This window comes from Elephas maximus, chromosome 2 (assembly GCF_024166365.1).
Source record: "Elephas maximus indicus isolate mEleMax1 chromosome 2, mEleMax1 primary haplotype, whole genome shotgun sequence".
NCBI classification, from domain to species: Eukaryota; Metazoa; Chordata; class Mammalia; order Proboscidea; family Elephantidae; genus Elephas; species Elephas maximus.
In genome coordinates, this window is record NC_064820.1 from 153729101 (window position 1) to 153743322 (window position 14222).

At 39.3% G+C, this 14222-nt stretch overlaps 1 protein-coding gene across 5 annotated transcripts in view; it reads left to right on the top strand.

Annotated features, from left to right (window-relative positions):
* ANKHD1 (ankyrin repeat and KH domain containing 1) overlaps nt 1–14222 on the top strand; it is a 155568-nt gene that overhangs the window by 69337 nt on the left and 72009 nt on the right. The gene's annotated exons all lie outside the window — the stretch shown is intronic.

Genomic DNA, 14222 nt, shown 5'->3' on the forward strand with positions numbered 1-14222 from the left:
ATTTGCCAATTGATTTAGATGCCCCCTGAAGCCATAGTCCCCAAACCCCCGCCCTTGCTCCGCTGACCTTAGAAGTATTCAGTTTATTCAGGAAACTTCTTTGCTTTTGGTCCAGTCCACTTGTGCTGACCTCCCCTGTATTGAGTGTTGACCTTCCCTTCACCTAAAATAGTTCTTATCTACTAAGTAATCAGTTAATAACCCTCTCACACCCTCCCTGCCTCCACCCCCTCTTAACCACAAAAGAATATGTTCTTCTCAGTTTAGACTGTTTCTCAAGATCTTATAATAGTGGTCTTATACAATATTTGTCCTTTTGCATCTGACTAATTTCACTCAGCATAATGCCTTCCGGGTTCCTCCATGTTATGAAATATTTCACAGATTCATCATTGTTCTTCATCCATGTGTAGTATTCCATTGTGTGAATATACCATAATTTATCCATTCATCTGTTGATGGACGCCTTGGTTGCTTCCAGCTTTTTGCTATTTTAAACAGTGCTGCAATAAACATGGGTGAGCATATATCTGTTCATGCAAAGGCTTTTATTTCTCTAGGACATATTCTGAGGAGTGGGATTTCTGGGTCGTATGGTAGTTCTATTTCTAGCTTTTTAAGGAAGCACCAAGTCGATTTCCAAAGTGGTTGTACCATTTTACATTCCCACCAGCAGTGTAGAAGTGTTCCAATCTCTCCACAGCCTCCAACATTTATTACTTTGTGTTTTTTGGATTAATGCTAGCCCTGTTGGAGTGAGATGGAGTCTTATCGTAGTTTTAATTTGCATTTCTCTAACGGCTAATGATCGAGAGCATTTCCTCATGTATCTGTTAGCCGCCTGAATATTCTTTTGTGAAGTGCGTGTTCATATCCTTTGCCCAGTTTTTAATTGGTTTGTCTTTTTGCGGTTGAGTTTTAACAGAGTCATATAGATTTTAGATATCAGGCACTGGTCAGAAATGTCATAGCTGAAAATTTTTTCCCAGTCTGTAGGTGGTCTTTTTACTCTTTTGGTGAAGTCTTTAGATGAGCATAGGTGTTTGATTTTTAGGAGCTCCCAGTTATCGGGTTTCTCTTCTTCATTTTTAGTAATGTTTTGTATTCTGTTTTTGCCTTGTATTAGGGCTCCTAACATTATCCCTATTTTTTCTTCCATGATCTTTATTGTTTTAGTCTTTATGTTTAGGTCTTTGATCCATTTGGAGTTAGTTTTTGTGCATGGTGTGAGGTATGAGTCCTGTTTCATTTTTCTGAAGATAGGTATCCAGTTATGCCAGCACCATTTGTTAAAAAGACTATCTTTTCCCCGATTAACTGACATTGGGCCTTTGTCAAATATCAACTGCTCATATGTGGATGGGTTTATATCTGGGTTCTCAATTCTGTTCCATTGGTCTATGTGCCTGTTGTACCCATACCAGGCTGTTTTGACTACTATGGCTATATAATATGTTCTAAAATCAGGTAGAGTGAGGCCTCCCACTTTGTTCTTCTTTTTCAGTAATGCTTTACTTATCCGGAGCCTCTTTCCCTTCCATATGAAGTTGGTGATTTGTTTCTCCATCACATTAAAAAATGTCGTTGGAATTTGGATCAGAAGTGCATCGTATATATAGATGGCTTTTGGTAGAATAGACATTTTTACTATATTAATTCTTCCTATCCATGAGCAAGGTATGTTTTTCCACTTATGTAGGTCCCTTTTAGTTTCTTGCAGTAGTACTTTGTAGTTTTCTTGGTATAGGTCTTTTATATCTTTGGTAAGATTTATTCCTAAGCATTTTATCTTCTTGGGGACTACTGTGAATGGTATTGATTTGGTGATTTCCTCTTCGATGTTCTTTTTGTTGATGTAGAGGAATCCAAGTGATTTTTGTATGTTTGTCTTGGAACCTGAAACTGCCGAACTCTTCTATTAGTTTCAGTTGTTTTTTGAGGATTCCTTAGGGTTTTCTGTGTCATCTGCAAATAGAGATAATTTTACTTCTTCCTTGCCAATCTGGATGCCCTTTATTTCTTTGTCTAGCCTAATTGCTCTGTCTAGGACCTCCAGCCCCCACCCAACCCAGTGCCGTCAAGTCGATTCTGACTCATAGTGACCCTATAGGACAGAGTAGAACTGCCCCATACAGTTTCCAAGGAGCGCCTGGCAGATTGGAACTGCTGACCTCCAGCGCAGTGTTGCATAAGAGCGGTGATAAAGGGCATCCTTGTCTAGTTCCCGTTCTCAAGGGAAATGCTTTCAGGCTCTCTCCATTTAGAATGATGTTGGCTGTTGGCTTTGTATAAATGCCTTTTATTATGTTGAATTTTCTTTCTATTCCTATTTTGCTGAGAGTTTTTATCATGAATGGGTGTTGGACTTTGTCAAATGCCTTTTCTGCATCAATTGATCAGATCATGTGGTTTTTGTTGTTTTTTTTATTTATATGGTGGATTACATTAATTGTTTTTCTAATATTGAACCAACCTTGCATACCTGGTATAAATCCTACTTGGTTGTGGTAGATTACTTTTTGGTATGTTGTTGAATTCTATTGACTAGAATTTTGTTGAGGATTTTTGCATCTATGTTCGTGAGGGATATAGGTCTATAATTTTCTTTTTTTTTGTGGTGTCTTTATCTGGTTTTGGTATCAGGGATATGGTGGCTTCATTGAATGAGTTTGGTAGTATTCTGTCCTTTTCTATGCTTTGAAATACCTTTAGCAGTAGTGGTGTTAACTCTTCTCTGAAAGTTTGGTAGAACTGCAGTGAAGCCGTCTGAGCAAGGGCTTTTTTTTTGTTGGGAGTATTTTGATTACCTTTTCAATCTCTTTTTTTGTTATGTGTCTATTTAGTTGTTCTACCTGTGTGTGTTAGTTTAGGTAGCTAGGGTGTTTCTAGGAATTCATCCATTTCTTCTAGGTTTGCAAATTTGTTAGAGTACAATTTTTTGTAGTAATCTGATATGATTCTTTTAATTTCAGTTGGGTCTGTTGTGATATGGCCCATCTCATTTCTTATTTGGGTTATTTGTTTGCTTTCCTGTATTTCTTTGGTCAGTCTGCCCAATGGTTTATCAATTTTGTTAATTTTTTCAAAGAACCAGCTTTTGGCTTTGTTAATTCTTTCAGTTGTTTTTCTCTTCTCTAATTTATTTAGTTCTGCTCTAATTTTTATTATTTGTGTTCTGGTGCCTGACGGATCCTTTTGTTGCTCACTTTGTATTTGTTCAAGTTGTAGGGACAGTTCTCTGATTTTGGCTCTTTCTTCTTTATGTATGTGTGCATTTATCGATATAAATTGACCTCTGAGCACTGCTTTTGCTGTGTCCCAGAGGTTTTGATAGGAAGTGTTTTCATTCTCATTGCATTCTGTGAATTTCTTTATTCCCTCCTTAATGTCTTCTGTAACCCAGTCTTTTTTGAGCAGGGTATTGTTCAATTTCCAAGTATTTGATTTCTTTTCCCTGATTTTTCTGTTATTGATTTCCACTTTTATGGCCTTAAGGTCTGAGAAGATGCTTTGTAATATTTCGATGTTTTGGATTCTGCAAAGGTTTGTTTTATGACCTAATATGTCATCTATTCTAGAGAATGTTCCGTGTGCTCTAGAAGAAAAAGTATACTTTGCAGCTGTTGGGTGGAGTGTTCAGTGTAAGTCTATGAGGTCAAATTGGTTGATTGTAGCAGTTAGATCTTCCGTGTCTCTACTGAGCTTCTCACTGGAAGTCCTATCCTTCTCCGAAAGTGGTGTGTTGAAGTCTCCTAGTATAATTGTGGAGGTGTCTATCTCACTTTTCAGTTCTGTTACAGTTTGTTTTATGTATCTTGATGCCCTGTGACTGGGTGCATAAATATTTAATATGGTTATATCTTCCTGGTAAATTGTCACTTTAATCATTATGTAGTGTCCTTCTTTATCCTTTGTGGTGGATTTAACTTTGAAGTCTATTTTGTCAGAAGTTAATATTGTCACTCCTGCTCTTTTTTGATTGTTGTTTGCTTAATACATATTTTTTCCATCCTTTGATTTTTCGTTTGTGCCTCTAAGTCTAAGGTGTGTCTCTTGTAGGCAGCACATAGATGGATTGTGTTTTTTTATCCAATCTGCAACTCTCTGTCTCTTTATTGGTGCATTTATTCCATTTACATTCGGTGTAATTATAGGTAAGTATGAGTTTAGTACTGTTATTTTGATGGCTTTTTGTGTGTGTTGTTGACAATTTTATTTTTCCACTTACTTTTTTGTGCTGAGTTCTTCTTTGTAAATTGTGTGTTCCTCGATTTCATAGTAGTTGAATTTATTTTTGCTGAGTCGTTATGTTTTTCTTGGTTTTTATTTTGACATGGAATTATTAGACCTCCTTGTGGTTACCTTAATATTTACCCCTATTTTTCTAAGTAAAAACCTAACTTGTATCGTCCTGTATCACCTTGTTTTCCTCTCCATATGGAAGATCTATGCCTCCTCTAATTAGTCCCTCTTTTTCGATTATTGTAATCTTTTACATAATGACTTCAATGATTCCCTGTTTTCAGCATTTCTTTTCTTTTTTAAATTAATCTTATTATGTTTTTGTGATTTTGCTATTTGAGTTGATATCAGGATGTTCTGTTCTGTGACCTTGCGTTGTGTTGCTATCTGATATTATTGATTTTCTGACCAAAGAATTTCCTTTAGCAATTCTTGTAGCTTTGGTTTGGTTTTTGCAAATGCTCTAAGCTTGTGTTTGTCTGTATATGTTTTAATTTTACCTTCATATTTGAGAGAGGGTTTTGCTGGATATGATTCTTGGCTGGCGGTTTTTCTCCTTCAGAGTTCTATATATGTCATCCCATTGCATTCTTGCCTGCATGGTTTCTGCTCAGTAGTCTGAACTTACTCTTACTGATTCTCCTTTGTAGGTGACTTTTCTTTTGTCCCTGGCTGCTTTTAAAATTTTCTCTTTATCTTTGGGTTTGGCAAGTTTGATGATAATATGCCTTGGTGATTTTCTTTTTGGATCAGTCTTGTATGGGTTTTGATGAGCTTCTTGGATAGATATCCTTTTGTCTTTCACGATGCCAGGGAAGTTTTCTGCCAACAGATCTTCAACTATTCTCTCCGTATTTTCTGTTGTCTCTCTCTGTTCTAGTACTCCAGTCACACACAAGTTATTCTTCTTGATAGAGTCCCACATGATTCTTAGGGTTTCTTCATTTTTTAAAATTCTTTTATCTGATTTTTCTTCAACTGTATTGGTGTGAATTGCTTTATCCTTCATTTCCCCCACTCTGCATTCCAATTCCTTGATTCTGCTCTGACTTCCTATTGAGTTGTCTAATGCTGTAATTTTACTGTTAATCTTTTGGATTTCTGAATGCTGTCTCTCTATGGATTCTTGCAGCTTATTAATTTTTCTACTATATTTTTGAATAAGCTTTTTGATTTTTTCAACTGCTTTATCAGTGTGTTCCTTGGCTTTTTCTGTTGATTGCCTTATTTCATTTCTGAGGTCATCCCTTACGTCTTGAAGCATTCTGTGTATTAGTTTTTTATATTCTGCATCTGGGAATTCCAGGATTGTATCTTCATTTGGGAAAGATTTTGATTCTTTAATTTGGGGATTTGTAGACGCAATCACAGTCTGCTTCTTTAAGTGATTTGATATCGACTGCTGTCTCTGAGCCATCTATAAGATAATGTAACGATTTATTGTATATTTGCTCACTAAGTCTTATCTTCTTGTTTTGTTTTGTTTCAGTATACCCTGATGGGCTACTAGGTTGCACTGTCTTTGTAGCCTTTGAATCGCTTATGTCCTATTACCAGCTGGTTTGAGCTGTTACCAGATATATAAGCCTAAGAGTCTATTCACTATTCTTGAATAGAATCAGCTCAGGTTTTCCGATATTGGGTCACCAAGTGTGTGGTGTAGACTGTCACCTATTAACTTAGAGGGGTAGTGGTGATAGTTGTGTGCACCAGATTCTAGTAGCAGCAGGGGGTCACATTCCAAGGAGGGTAGGATGCTGACAGCCTTCCCCCACGTGCCAGTGAGGTAGGTGTGTCTCTATTCCTAGAGCACTTTGGTGGGTGGGCTCTGCAGCTGTACCTTAGACACCCAATGCTTGTACCTCTAAAGATTGATAGGTGTCACTATCCTCAGACCCCTTTTGCAGGTGGCTAGGTGGTTTGGGTGGAGCTTCAGCCCTCACTTCCCCACTGTAGATCAGTGAGGGCTCTGTTTAAGAGGTAGAGAGGTATTAGACCTCAAAAACTTGTCTTTCCACTGCTCGGCTAAAACAATTACATTCAGATCTCTATCAGAATTGCCTTTACATTATAATAGCCACTTTGTTCCCTGTAGGGAAGAAAGCCAAAGATCGTGGATCTCATATGCTTGGCTGGAGCTAGTTCTGTATTTTCATTCCAGTTTAGGGAAGTTAGGGAAGGATTTTTTTCCCCCTGGGTTGTTAGTTGCTGCTTCTCTCAGGCCAGGAGAATGGGTTAGAACCCCCCCCCACACAGAGCACTTCACTCCCTGGCCCAGGAAATTGCAATGTTAATGAAGCCCCCTGGGGCAGGGAGGGGAGGGATCAGATAGATAGGAGAGAGTAGCACAGGGCAATATAGACAAAGCTACTTATGTTGTTTGGTAATGACTGTTTTATCTGAGATTCCAGAGGGGATTGTATCCTGTGTGAGCTGGCTGGGTCGAGATTGCCCCCAAGGGTTAGGCCTCTGTCCTGTGCTTGCATCGTCTTAGGAAGCTGTGATCAGCTCCTTCGCTCCTAGTCTAAAGCGCAGCGCCAAGGTTTTCTGGCTGGGACGCTGCACTCCAGGCTCCAAAAGCAGTTGCTGCTTCCCGGTGATTTCTCCTGTCAGCCGTGTCATTGTGCAGCCTGCGTGCTCTGGCTGGGTTTCCCCCAAGGTTACTTCAGGGGGCTAGGGCTGCGTCTCGTTCTTGCGCCGTCTCAGGAAGCCGGGCTCAGCTCCTCTGCGCTTAGTCCAGAGTCTGGCGCCAAGGTTTTCTGACTGGGACACTGGCTCTAGGCTCCGAAAACAGCTGCTGCTTCCCCGTGGTTGCTCGTTCTCTTCTCAGCCAGGTCAGTGTGCATCCTGCTTGCGCTGGCTGAGTCTCTACCGAGGTTACTCCAGGGGGTTAGGGATTAACCCCGTCTTGCCCTGTCTCAGTGAGCCGCAATCAACCCCACCTCTCTTGCACCAGGGAACTGCGAGGGCTTAAGGCTGTGGCGAGGGATACCGGTTCCAGAAGTGGTCACTGCTTCAGGGTGCAGCTTTTTGCTCCCCTGTCACTCAGGTCAACTCTTTAGTTCTGTGTTTGATGGTCAGAGTTTGCAGATTGTCATGTATGTGATTGATTCACTTGTTTTTCTGAGTCTTTGTTGCAAGAGGGATCAGCGGTAGTTTCTACCTAGTCAGCCATCTTGGCCCCACCTCCAAATGTTTTTTTGAGATGTGATTTAGTAAGCACATCATTGCCTGAGTTAATTCTTATTCTGTTGTCTACTGCTGTGTAATAAACCACCTAAAACTTAGTTGCCTAATACAACAACACTTATTATCTCTCATGATTTCTGTAGATTGACTTGGGTAGTTCTTCTGTTGGTGTGTCTTGGTGGAGGAGTCTTTTCATGGAAATTTCATGTAGTCAGATAAGGGTTGATTGGGATTTCCAAGAAAGCTTAACTCACGTCTGGCACCTCGGTAGGAGTGGCTGGAAGGCTAGGCCCTCTCTCGCCATGGGTGGTCTCTCCATGTGCCTGTCTTGGTTTTCTTTAAAGGTAGCTGGATCCCAAGGATTAACATTCCAAGAGAGGTGGAGAACTGGCACATCATTTCTGCCATTTTCCGTGGGTTTAAGCAGTCACAGGGTAGCTCAGATTCAAGGGGAGGGGAATAAACTTCATCTCTTGATGCGGGAGTATGACAAAGAATTTCCAGCCATCTTTGTACGACTCCTAAAAAATGTTATCTTCCTTAATATAAATAATTCTCAAGCATCATCTGTATTGCTGTATTTCTGAGCAAGTTGTCCTTGTTCTACTGAAGATATACCAACAATTCAAGGTAATCAGTAGAGAGCATAATAGGATAAAAATTGGAGCTAACAATCTGTACAAACAGATTGCAATTGGAAGATGTAATACATTTGGTTTAATGATTCTCCTAAATAACTGATTACAGAATAAATCAGGAATATGTTTTTAAAAACCTTCTTTCTCAAACTCCTAGAAATGCTGGATAAATTATAATACTTTTAAATTCATTATAGCTTATGTATAGTAAACTGCCAAATCTTAAGTATATGGTTTGAAGTTATATATCTATAACAACTAGATCAAAATATAGCACCCCAGAAAGTTTCCATGTCCCTCTCAGGTACTACCCCATCTTCAAGAGTAACTATGATTCTAACATCTAGCATCATAGATTAGTTTTGCCTGTTTTTGAACTTCATGTAAGTATAATACAATAAGTATTCTTTTGTGTCTGAGTTCTTTTACTCAGTGTTACTTGTGTGAGAATCATCCATGTTGTTCCATTTTTTCAGTAGTTTTTCATTTTTATGTAGTATTCCATTGTATGAGTATACTTTTTAATTTGTGTGTGTGTGTGTGCATTAGGTGAAAGTTTACACAGCAATTTAGATTTACATTTGATAGTTTTACGTAAAGTGTTTGATGGCTTTGGTTCCATTCCCTACTATGTGTCAGCATTTCCAGCCTGGGTTCCTGGTTCCCCTTCTTCCTTTGTTGTTGTTGTTGTTGAATTGTAATCCATATTGAAGGCAGCAGTCTTTTTTTTTTTTTTTTTTATTGTGCTTTAAGTGAAAGTTTACAGATCAAGTCGGACTCTCATACAAAAATTTATAAACACCTTGTTATATTCTCCTGATTGCTCTCCCCTAATAAGACAGCACACTCCTTCCCTCCACTCTCTCTTTTTGTGTCCGTTTGGCCAGCTTCTGACCCTCTCTGCCCTTTCATCTCCCCTTCAGACAGTAGATGCCAACATAGCCTCATGTGTCTACTTGATCCAAGAAGCTCATTCTTCACCAGTATCATTTTCTATCCCATAGTCTAGTCCAATCCCTGTCTGAAGAGTTAGCTTTAGGAATGGTTCCTGCCTTGAGCTAACAGAAGGCCTGGGGACCATGACCTCCAGCGTACTTCTAGTCTTGTTCAGACCATTAAGTCTGGTCGCTCTACGAGAATTTGGGATCTGCATACCACTACTCTCCTGCTCCCTTAGGGGCTCTCTGTTGTGCTCCCTGCCAGGGCAGTCATTGTTTGTACCCAGGCACTATCAACCTCTTCTGGTCTCAGGCTGATGCAGTCTCTGGTTTATGTGGTCCTTTCTGTCTCTTGAACTCATAATTACCTTGTGTCTTTGGTGTTCATTCTCCTTTGCTCCAGGTGGAGTGAGACCCATTGATGTATCTTAGATGTCCACTTGCTAGTGTCTAAGCCCCAGAAGCCACTCTCCACAGTGGGATGCAGAATGTGTTCTTAATAGATTTCATCATGCCAATTGACTTAGATGTCCCCTGAAACCATGGTCCCCAAACCCCCACCCCTGCTACACTGGCCTTTGAAGTGTTCAGTTTATTCACGAAACTTCTTTGCTTTTGGTTTAGTCCAGTTGTGCTGACCTCTCCCGTACACTGTGTTGTCTTTTCCTTCACCTAAAATAGTTCTTACCTACTATCCGGTTAGTAAATACCGCTCTCCCTCCCTTACCCATCTCAACCATCAAAGAATATTTTCTTCTCTGTTTAAACTATTTCTGAGTTCTTATAATAGTGGTCTCATACAATGTTTGTCCTTTTGCAGCTGACTGATTTCACTCACCATAATGGCTTCCAGATTCCTCCATGTTATGAAATGTTTCATGGATTCATCACTGTTCTTTATTGATGCGTAGTATTCCATTGTGTGAATATACCATAGTTTATTTATCCATTCATCCGTTGATGGGCACCTTGGTTGCTTCCATCTTTTTGCTCTTGTAAACAGTGCTGCAATGACCATGGATGTGCATATATCTGTAGGATATATTTCTCTAGGATATTTTATTATTAATCTTCTGAACTTCTGATTGCTGTCTCTCTGTGGATTCTTGCAGCTTATTAAATTTTTCATTATGTTCTTGAATAACCTTTTTAATTTATTCATCTACTTTATCTGTGTGTTTTTTGGCTTGTTCTGCGTATTGCCTGATCTTCCTAATCTCATTCCTGATGTCTTGAAGAGCTCTGTATGTTAATCTTTTGAATTCTGCGTCCGGTAACCCCAGGAAGGCACCTTCATCCAGAAGATTCATTGATTCTTTGTTTTGAGAGCTTGTTGAAGTGTTCATGGTCCACTTCTTCATGTGACTTGATATTGACTATTGTCTCTGAGCCATCTATAGGTTATTGTATTAGTTTATTTTATGTTTGCTTACTGTATCCTGGCTTATTGTTTTGTTTTGATATGCCCAAATTGGTTGCTCGAGTGAGCTAGCCTGATTATTTTCACCTTTGAAGCTCTGACTTCCTGTCACCAGATGGCTGGAGCTGTTATCAGGTATATCAGTATAGGAGTCCATTCACTTTTCTTGTATGAATTTAGCTCAGGTGTCCAGGTAGTTGATCATCAAGTGTGTGGTACAGGCTCTGTCCTACAGTATTAGAGGGGCAGGGGTGATTGGTATAGGAACCAGCATCAGGTTGCAGAAAGGGTCATGTGCTAAACAAGGCAGGGGGCTTAGAACCGTCCACTGGGTGTCTTTGAGGAAAGCATATTCCTGTTCCCTAGAGCGTACAGGTGGGTGGGTTCTGCAGATGGACCATGGGTACCCAATGCTTTTGGTTTTAAGGAGTGGGAGGTACCAGTTAGCCTTGGGCTTCTGTCGCGGGTGGCTGGGTGGCCTGAGTGGAGCCACCTGTCCTTATGCCCTTGATGCAGGTAGGTGAGGACCCTGTTTAATAAGCAAAGCGGTGTCAAATATCAAACACCCACCTCTTCACTGCATAGCTGAAACAGTTGCAGTCTGCCTACAAAGGCGTATTCTCCTGAAATAGGCCCACACAGGACCATGCAGTGGGGAATGGTGTTCACAGTCCACGGACCATTTATGCCTGGGTAGAAGCTGCTTCTGTCTTGAGCTCCCCCGGCTAGTGGAGCTGGCAAATCATCTTTTCCCCCAATTGTGAAATTATTCCTACTCCAAGTCTGGGAAGATGGCTGAGGGTGCTTAATAGGGCCTATCTCAGGCCCAGGGAAATCAACAGACATTGAAGCCGGCATGGGGGCTGAGAACGCATTAAAATATTCGCAAGTACTTAGCTTTTGCTGAGAGTGCCGTTCTTCCCTGGTTCCGGAGGTATGAGTAGGCTGTGTGGCTGGCTGCTTCTCCCTGAGGAAACTGCAGGTGAACGCTACCACCAGCCGGCTTTAGCCACTCCTGGGAATGGTGTCTGAAGGATCCCCGTGTTTCACGTCTGGTAATTCCTCTTTGCTTCTGAACCGTCTCTCCCGCTCCCTGCCACTCAGTCCTTTTTCTAACTTTGCCTTAGATGTTTAGGGCTTCTCGCTTGTCGTGAATATAATCATTTCACTTGTTTTTTGGGGTCTTTGTTGTAAGAGGAAGCATCTGGCTATTCTGCCATTTTGGCCCCAGCTCCATGATACATCTTTTTTATCCTTTTATTTTCAACCTACCTACAATGTTTTTACAATGTATTTGAAGAAAGTTTCTTATAGACAGCATATGTTTGCAAAATGTTTTATCCACTTTACTAATCTCTGTCTTTTGATTGGTTTGTTTAGAGCATTTACATTTAATATGACATGGTATTTTTATGTTCTGATCCTATGTTGAAATTTACTTTTTCATCCATTTTCTCTTTTATTTTCCTTAACGTATTAGTAGTTATTTTTGAAATCCTTTTCTGCTATTTGAGTCACTCCTGGGTCTACTGTATATGTTTATTTTATCTTTTGATTATCATTTTTTCTTCATATTGTCTAGTAATTTTTTATTATAAGTCATACATTGCCGGTGGTACGTTTTGGAGGCTCCTTATTATGGGGTCCTCCTCTTAAAAATATTGTATTTTGTTCTGGCAGGCATTTAAATTGCCAGAAGATCACTTCGATTCTATTGAGACTTGATTTTTGGCTTTGTCCTTATTCCTTGTGTGTGGTCCTTACTCTTTTGGTATGGCCTTCTATCATCTCAGTTGAAAGCCTGGGGTATTCACCAAAGTATCTCAACTCTGGCTGAGCCTGAATTTGCAAAGTCTCCAGCCTTGCAGCAGCTATTGTCTGCTTGGCATTTCGGAGTCTCATCTTTGGCGTGCTCAGCTCAGGAGTTGCCCAAGTATCTTAGAAGAATTTTATATAGCTATTTGAGGCTCCTTCTCTATGTTTTTCTTTTTTTCTAGCACCTTGCCCCCACTCCCTAAACCCTAGCTATCTTGGCAGCCCTGTATTCTGATTTTTGTTTCCTTTGCCCACAGAGATGGTCACTCTCTGTTTATATTCTCTTTCCCTGGGCTGTGGTTTAGAAGATGCCCACAGGGGAATGGGTGAAATGAATGTAGGGTTCATCTCATTGTTCCCTCCTTTCAGTGATCATAGCCATGGTGTGGTTGCTGCCCAGTGCCTCCAAACAGTTCCTTTATATTTTTTCCCCAGCTTTTATAGTTGTTTATGGTAGAAGGGATCCCTGGTGGCACAGTGGTTAGGAGCTTGGCTCCTAACCAAAAGATCAGCATTTCAAATCTACCAACCACTCTTGGAAACCCTATGGGGCAGTTCTACTCTGTCCTATAGGGTTGCTATGAGTTGGAATTGACTCGATAGCAATAGGTTTGGGTTTTTTGGGATCGTGGAAGAGTAAGTCCAGTACCAACTACTCCTCCATGGCTGAGACCAGAGTCTTAAAATTAAAAAAAATTTTTTTCTAATACTGATGTTAGACTTTAAGATTGGATTTTTTTTTTTTTTTGCCTGTAGTAAATATAATATTGTTCATTAATATTAGAAGTGTCTAGCACAATTCCTCTATTAAGGTAGATACTGAAGATATGTTAGCAAAATCCATAAAGAATCTTTAAAGACAAAGTAAAAATTTATTGGGAACCTGGAAGGGCTAGGCAAACAGCAGTTCCCTGATCTATAGACACTTATAGATCCTTGTTTTCTTTTCAAATAGAGATGTATTTTAAACACCAGATAATTCAATACAGTAATTTGGTTAAAATGTATTTTATTTTACATGTATTCGAAGTATTAGTAAAACTAAAATTTTAATGTAAAGTCATTTCTTTTTGGCATCATATCAAAAGTGATTAAAGCTGGGCTAGTCATTTAGTTAAGTATAATGAAACTCTTAATGGATGCTGAAACCTAACATTTAATTAAGATCTTTTATAATTAAGAATTGCCAACCTTATAAAATCTTATTTTCGTACTCAGTCTTTACTTCTTATTACCAATATTTTGGTCATTTTTGAAATGCAGAACAACATAGCATTAGACTTTATATGGCACAGCAGGAGTTAAGGCCTATATAAAATTTGAAAGTCAAGCATTTGAAACTGAAAGAAGGGTGTTTATGGTGAAAGAGGGGTAGAATGGATACCCTCCATAAAAATGTCTTATTGTTTATTGCCTTACTATCTGTGCAGATGGACGCATGGAAAAATCATTTACAAATGAATAAGGTCTTTATTTTACATCTTTGTAAAATTCTTTGCCTCATTGCAACAAGCTGTTGTAATGAGGAAAAATATAGGGTAGTATCGATCCATAGAGGTTTACCTTGGTGACATAATCCCAAGTGGTAATGACTTCACAGAATTTGTTGTGTTATTTTTTTGTCAAGCCTTTGTTTCTAAAATAGAGCTAATACCATTTCTGCACTTAAACGTGACACTTAAGTTTGAGGATATGGCTGTATTTGATCCAGCAGGAGTATAAACAGTAATTATTTTCAGGTACTGTTGACTATAGATTTAACAATTTTTTGTTAAATCAAAGAATACGAACGTTCAAAATCATTTGGAATTGTAACTGTATGTCACCAAGTCTGATTCTTGTCAAAAATTTTGGGCTTGCTCAAAAGTAAGGTAAAATAATTTTAATGGACCTTTGGTAAGGCAGATCTCAAAGTACTCAGATAGACATGGTAATATATATACATCTAAGCTGAAACTTTTTTCCTTTTTTCCTCCTTTC